Here is a 7,778-nt window from a genome sequence, read left to right as displayed (position 1 = left end):
TGAGCCTGACCAGGGGCTGCACCTAGGGATTGGGCCTGCCCTCTGCCACCCGGGAGCAGGCGTAAGCCAGCAGGTCGTTATCTCCCGAGGGGTCCCAGACTGCGAGAGGGCACAGGCCCGGGCTGGGGGACCCCCCACCCCGAGTGCACAAATTTTTGTGCACCGGGCTTCTAGTCCTAAATAATAAAAGGGTAATTGCAAAAGACCCTAACAGTGGAATGACCAGAACGACCATTTGACCAGTCATTATGAGTCGCACTGACCAACTCTTGGTCCCTTTCCTCAACCGGTAGTCTCCTACCGCCCGATGGTGACCAGGTACCAGGGGTGGGTGGCAAGAGATGGGGGCGGTGCCTGGCCAAGGTCCCTGCCCTGTGGGTTGCCCCCAACACAGAGGGTGATCTGCGGCAGGTGCGGGGCCGGTGAGTGGGCAGCAACGGCCGACCTCTTGGTTCCTCCCCCAGGCCATCAGGCTCTGATCGCCTGGTGGCAGACCTGGAACTGGGGGTGGGTGGCAGTCGGGGGCGGGGCCAGCTGCGGGCAGCCAGGGAAGATGGCCCTGATTGCAGGCCAGGTCTAGGGACTGTACCTGGGCATGAATTTCATGCACTGGGCCTCTAGTCTATATAATAAAATCCTAAATGACCATTAAGGCAGAACGACCAGAATGACCAGTCGCTATGATGCGCACTGAACACCAGGGGGCAGACACTCAACCCAGAAAGTCCGGCTCATGGCTGAGGATCACATTGACTGTGGCAGGAACCTCTTCTGCCTTTGGCACAGGGCTAAGGAGCAGTGAGTAGGTGGGTGGTAAGGAGTGAGGGGTCATGGACTGTGATAGGGCACAGGCCGGGCTGAGGGACCCCTTCACCCCCAGTGCACAATTTTCATGCACTGGGCCGCTAGTATGCATATAAGCATATAAGTTCTTTGGTTATTCTCTGCCCGCCCCTTCTCCCCCCTTTTCTGGGGGATGCATCAGTCTGTTCCATGCTTCCATTCCTCTGGACCTATTGTTTTGTTCAGTTTATTTTGTTCATTAGATTCCATCAATAAGTGAGATCATGTGATACTTGTTTTTCTCTGACTGGCTTATTTCACTTAGCACAATACTCTTCATGTCCCTTCGTGCTGTCTCAAAGGGTAAGAGATCCTTCTTTTTTAAAACTGCATAGTATCCCACAGCTTTTTAATCCACTCATATACTAATGGGTACATGGGCTGTTTCCAGATCTTAACTATTGTAATTAGTGCTGCTATGAACATAGGGGTGCATGTATCCTTTTTGATTGGTATTTCTGTTTCTTGGGATATATTCCTAGAACTGAGATTACTGGGTCAAATGGAAATTCCATTTTTAATTTTTTGAAAAAACGCCATACTGTTTTCCACAGTGGCTGCACCAGTTCTGCATTCCCACCAGCAGTGCATGAGTGTTCCTTTTTCTCCGCATCCTCACCAGCACTTGTCATTTGTTGATTTGCTGATGATAGCCAGGTGTGACAGGTGTGAGATGGTACTTTATTGTTGTTTTGATTTGCATCTCTTGGATGATTAGTGATATTGAGCATGTTTTCATAAGTCTTTTGGACTTCTGTATGTCCTCTTTTGAAAAAATGTCTATTTAGGTCCTTTGCCCATTTTTTGATTGGATTGTTTATCTTCCTTTTGTTAAGTTGTATGAGTTCCCTATAAATTTTGGAGAGTAAACCCTTATCGAAGATAACATTGGCAAATATGTTCTTCCATGCAGTGGGCTTCCTTGTGGTTTTGTTGATGGTTTCTTTTGCTGTGCAGAAGCTTTTTATTTTGATGTAGTCCCATTTGTTTATTTTCTCCTTAGTTTCCATGGCCCTAGGAGCTGTATTGGTAAAAATATTGTTCAACAAATCTCTGCTATTTTGCTGCCTATAGCTTCTTCTTAGATTTATATGGTTTCCCATATTATGTTTAAGTCCTTTATCCAGTTTGAGTTTATTTTTGTGTATGGTGTAAGTTGGTGGTCTAGTTTCATTTTTTTGCATGTATCAGTTCAATTTTCCCAACACCATTTATTTATTTTTTAAAAAATATCTTTTATTGATATTTTACAGAGAGGAAGGGAGAGAGATAGAGAGTTAGAAACATCGATGAGAGAGAAACATCGATCAGCTGCCTCCTGCACATCTCCCACCGGGGATGTGTCCGCAACCCAGGTACATGCCCTTGACCGGAATCGAACCTGGCACCCTTCAGTCCGCAGGCCAACACTCTATCCACTGAGCCAAACTGATTTCGGCCCAACACCATTTATTGAAGAGACCGTCTTGATTCCATTGTATGCTCTTGCCTCCTTTGTCAAATATTAATTGAGCATAATGGCTTGGGTTGATTTCTGGGTTCTCTGTTCTATTCCATTCATCTATGTGTTGGTTCTTGTGCCAGTACCAGGCAGTTTTGAGAACCGTGGCTTTGTAATACAGCTTGATATCTGGTATTGTGATCCCTCCAACTTTGTTTTCTTTCTCAAGATTGCTGTGGCTATTTGGGGTCTTTCTTTATTCCATATGAATTTTTGGAGAGTTTATTCTAGGTTTTTGAAATATGCTGTTGGTATTTTAATGGAGATTGCATTGAATCTATAGGTTGCTTTGGGTAGTATGGACATTTTAATGATGTTGATTCTACCAATCCATGAACACAGTATATTCTTCCATTTGTTTATGTCTTCCTCTACCTCTTTTTTCAGTGTCTGTAATTTTCTAAGTACAGGTCCTTTACTGCCTTGGTTAAATTTATTTGTAGGTATCTTAATTTTTTTGTTGCAATGGTAAATGGGATTTTTTTCTCCCAGTTTCTCTTTCTGTGAGCTCATTATTGCTGTATAAAAAAGCCATAGATTTCTGGGTGTTAATTTTTTATCCTGCTACATTGCCGAATTCATTTAATAATTTTAGTAGTTTTTTGATGGAGTCTTTAGGGTTTTCTAGTACAATATAATGTCACCTGTGAACAATGACAATTTTACTTCTTCTTTTCCAATTTGGATGCCTTTTTTTTCTTCTTGTCTAATCACTATGGCTAGCACTTCCAGTGCTATGTTGAGCAGGGTGGTGAAAGTGGGCATCCCTGCCTTGTTCCTGGTCTTAGGGGAAGTGGTTTTAGTTTTTGTCTATTGGGTTTGATGTTGGCTGGAGGTTTGTCATATCAGGCTTTTATTATATTGAGGTATTATCCCTCTATTTCCTCTATTTCCTGAGAGTTTTTATCAGGAAAGTGTGTTGGATTTTGTCAAATGCCTTTTCTGCATCAGTTGATATGATTAAGTGATTTTTGTCTCTCAATTTGTTTATGTGATGTATCACGTTTATTGATCTGCAGATATTGTACTAGCCTTGCATCCCTGGAATAAATCGCACTTGGTCATGGTGTATGATCTTTCTAATGTAATGCTGGATCCAATTTGCTAGAATTTTGTTGAGGATTTTAGTATCTATGTTCACAAGGGATATTGGTCTGCAAATCTCTTTCTTTGTAGTGGCTTTATCTGGTTTTAGGATTAGGGTAATGCTGGCTTCATAGAAAGAGCTTGGAAGTGTGCCTTCCTCTTCATTCTTTTTAGAATAGTCTGAGAAGGATAAGTTTTCATTCTTCTTCGAATGTTTGGTAAAAGTCTCCTGTGAAGCCATCTGGTCCAGGATTTTGTTTGCTGGAAGTTTTTTTTTTTTAATTACTGTTTTAATTTCATTAGTAGTTATTGGCCTATTCAGGGTTTTTTTTTTTATTCTTCCTGATTGAGTTTTGGAATCTTGTATTTTTCTAGAAATATGTTGATTTCATCAAGTTTGTCCAGGGTTTTGGAGTAGAATTATTCGTAGTATTATTTTACAATCCTTTGTATGTCTGTGGGGTTGGCTGTTACTTCACCTCTTTCATTTCTGATTTTGTTTATTTGGGTCCTCTCTCTTTGTTTCTTGGTGAGCCTGGCTAGAGGTTCATCAATCTTGTTTATCCTTTGAAATAACCAAATCTTGGTTTCATTGATTTTTTTTTGAATTGTTTTTTTGGTCTCTATGTCATTTATTTCTGCTTTGATCTTTATGACATCCTTTCTTCTGCTTACTCTGGGCTTTTCTTGTTGCTGTTTCTACTTCTTTAAGATGCAGGGTTAGATAACTTACTACTATTTTTTTTTTGAGGTAGGTCTGGAGAGCTATGAACTTCCCTTTCAGGACTGCTTTCACTGTGTCCCATAGATTTTGGATTGTTGTGCTTCCATTGTCATTCATTTTCAGGATGTTTTTAATTTCTTCTTTGATCTCTTTGGTAACCCAATCATTGTTTAATATCATGCTTTTCAGCCTCCAAGTGTTTGAATTTTTGTGATTGTTTTTATTGTAGTTGATTTCTAATAGTATGGCATTGTGGTCTGAGAAGATGCTTGATATGATTTCAATCTTCTTGAATTTGGAGAGACTTTGCTTGTGACCCTCTATGTGGTCTATCTTTGAAAATGTCTCATGTGCTCTTGAGAAGAATGTATATTCCATAGCTTTTGGGTGAAATGTTCTGAAGATGTCAATGAAGTCCATTTGCTCTAGTGCAGTGGTTCTCAACCTTCCTAATGCCGCGACCCTTTAATACAGTTCCTCATGTTGTGGTGACCCCAATCATAAAGTTATTTTCGTTGCTATTTCATAACTATAATTTTTTTACTGTTATGAATCATAATGTAAATATCTGATATGCTATATGTTAGCGGTTCTCAACCTGTGGGTCGCGACCATCAGAAAACACATATAGCATATCAGATATTTACATTACGATTCAGAACAGTAGCAAATTTACAGTTATGAAGTAGCAATGAAAATAATTTTATGGTTGGGGGTCACCACAACATGAGGAACTGTATTAAAGGGTCGCAGCATTAGGAAGGTTGAGAACCACTGCTACATGTGTTTTCCGATGGTGGAGACCCACAGGTTGAGAACCGCTGATCTAGTGAATCATTTAGGATTGCTGTTTTCTTGCTGATTTTTTATCCAGAGGATTTGTCCAGTGATGTCAGCAGGGTATTAAAGTCCCCTACTATGATTGTAGTGTTGACTATCTCATCCTTGATTTCGCCCAGTAGTTTTTTTTTGTAATGTATTTGGGTTCCCCTGTATTGGGTGCATATATGTTTACCAGCGTTATATCTTCTTGTTGTATTGATCCCTTTGGTATTATGAAGTGGCCTTCCTTATCTCTTGTTATGGCCTTCACTTTGAGGTCTATTTTGTCTGATATAAGTATTGCTACCCCAGCTTTTTTTCATTTCCCTTTGCCTGAAAGATATTTTTTCCATCCCTTCACTCCCAGTCTGTGTGCTTCCCTTGTTCTGAGGTGGGTCTCCTGCAGATGGCATATATATGGGTCATGTTTTCTTATCCATTCAGCCACTTGATGTCTTTTCATTGGAGCATTCAGTCCATTTATGTTCAAGGTTATTGTTGATAGGTACTTGTTTGTAACCATTTTTATTTTTGTGCCTGTGTTCCTTCTTTTTTTTATTTCTTGTTTTTACAACAGTCCCTTTAGCATTTCTTGCATTGCTGGCTTGGTAGTGATAAACTTTCTTAGGCTTTTTTTGTCTGTGAAGCTCCTGATTTCCCCTTCAACTTTGAATGTTAGCCTTGCTGGATAGAGTATTCTTGAACTCAGTCCCCTGCCCTGCATCACTTTATATACTTTTTCCATTCCTCTCTAGCCTGATGTGTTTCTGTTGAGGAATCATTTGATAATCTAATGGGAGATCCCTTGTAGGTAAGTCTCTGTTTCTCTCTTGCAGTCTTTAAGTTCCTCTCTTTTTCATTAAAGTTTGCTATTGTAATTATGATGTGTCTTCGTGTGTTTTTGGGTTCATCTTGATGGGATTCTCTGTGCTTGTGTGAATTCTTCCCTAAATCAAGGAAGTTTTCTGACATTATTTCTTCAATTAAGTTTTCTAACCCTTGCTCTTCTTCTTGTCATTCTCTCACCCTTATTATACATATGTTGCTTCATTTCATGTTGTCCTAAAGCTCCCTTCAGCTCTTCTCCTGCCTTTTAATTTTTTTTCTTCAATTGCAGTTCAGATTGGATGAGTTTTTCTCCCTGTCTTCTAATTCATTTATTCAGTCCTCCACTTCTTCTAGTCTACTGTTGAAACCTTCCACAGTGCTCTTTATTGTAGGTATATCACACTTTATTTATTCTTGATTAACACATAAGTTGTTGATTTTCTTATCCATCTGGTTTATGAACTGTATGACCCTTATTCTCACTTCTTTTTCTGACAAATTGCATGCCTCCATTTCATTTAGCTCCTTTTCTGGTGATTTTTCCCTGTCTTTCCTTTGGGGGTTGTTTTTTTGTCTCCCCATTTTCACTCTCACTGAAAGATCTAGGTGTCAAGTCACACTGTGCCTGTGACTGCAGCAGCAGCCTTCATGGTAGGTCACATGGTCACCAGGCCTGGGGTCGTTGCTTCGGACTTGGTGGGCATTTGTGCAGTTGTGTGTCCCAGGGTTGCTGTGTAAGGCTTGGCTGTTTGCATGCATGGTTGTGCTGACCAGGACTAAAGCATATGCTGGCATGAGAGGAGCGTGTTCCAGATCTCACAGGAGCTTGTGGTCAAGGAGGTTGTAGTCTCAGTGTTTGTGAGTCCACAACCTATGCAGCAGGTCCCTGGCTGGAGTGGCTGTAGGGTACCGGGTTGTGTCTGACGGCACCCTGGTGGAGGCTCCCAGTCACAGCAGCTCTCCCCTTCAAGATGGCGTGGCCTCTGTGCCACAATTGGACCCTCATCTAAATAAGACAATGAAACCTGAATATTATGTATGAAATACAGTAGCATGTTTGTATCACAAGTACCTGACTAAGCTTTTTTTTTCAAAGACATCCATCTCAGATAATCATTTTGACAAATATATGACACTGTTACTACATAAGCACTCATGTTGCCGCCACCCATGAAGTTCCCCTTTAATTTTAATTTGATTTGGAACTTGAAATATATGCAATTTTATTTTTAACTAGACGCCCGCTGCATGTATTTGTGCACAGGTGGAATCCCTTGGCCTGGTTGGCAATCAAGGCTAATCGAGATGGCCAACTGTCTGGATAGTGGGACCAAGGGAGGTTGGTCAGCCAGGGGGAGGGACCATGGAGGTTGGCCTTATAGGGGGTTAGACTGCAGGAGGTTGGCCTGCCTGGGTACGGGACGTTGGGAGGTTGGCCAGCCACAGGAGGTTGGCTGTGGGAGCGCACTGACCACCAGGGGGCAGCTAGCCACCGGTGGGCAGTGCATATCATAGTGACCAGTCATTCAGTTGTTCAGTCATTTGGTCACTTAGGCGTGTATATATAATAGATTACAAGCAATTTCAATACAAGCAAAGGAAGAAAGTTCACATAAACAATGGCTATATCTAGGCAGCAAAGTTTATTTGGAATTAAACACAGAATTTTATTGATTCTTACACAGATTAACATATTACAAAATTTCCCTTGTAGAAACCTAGATAACTGACCTTATAGGTGAACCCACTTTTCTATCCCCTGCTCTAATTCCAACTCTTATGTTTTAAAGAAAAAGTAAGAAATCAACCAAAGGACTTGTATGCATGCATATAAGCATAACCAATGGACATAAGACACTGGGGGGTAGGGGAAGCCGGGGGATTGTCAAGGGCGGGGAAAAAAAAAAGGAGACATATGTAATACTCTTTGTAATAATTTAAGCAATAAAAAAAAAAAAAAAAAAAAAAAAAGTA

This window comes from Myotis lucifugus, unplaced genomic scaffold (assembly GCF_000147115.1).
Source record: "Myotis lucifugus unplaced genomic scaffold, Myoluc2.0 scaffold_280, whole genome shotgun sequence".
Taxonomy (NCBI): domain Eukaryota; kingdom Metazoa; phylum Chordata; class Mammalia; order Chiroptera; family Vespertilionidae; genus Myotis; species Myotis lucifugus.
The sequence above is the reverse complement of the archived record's forward strand: the minus strand, read 5'-3'. Positions refer to the sequence as shown.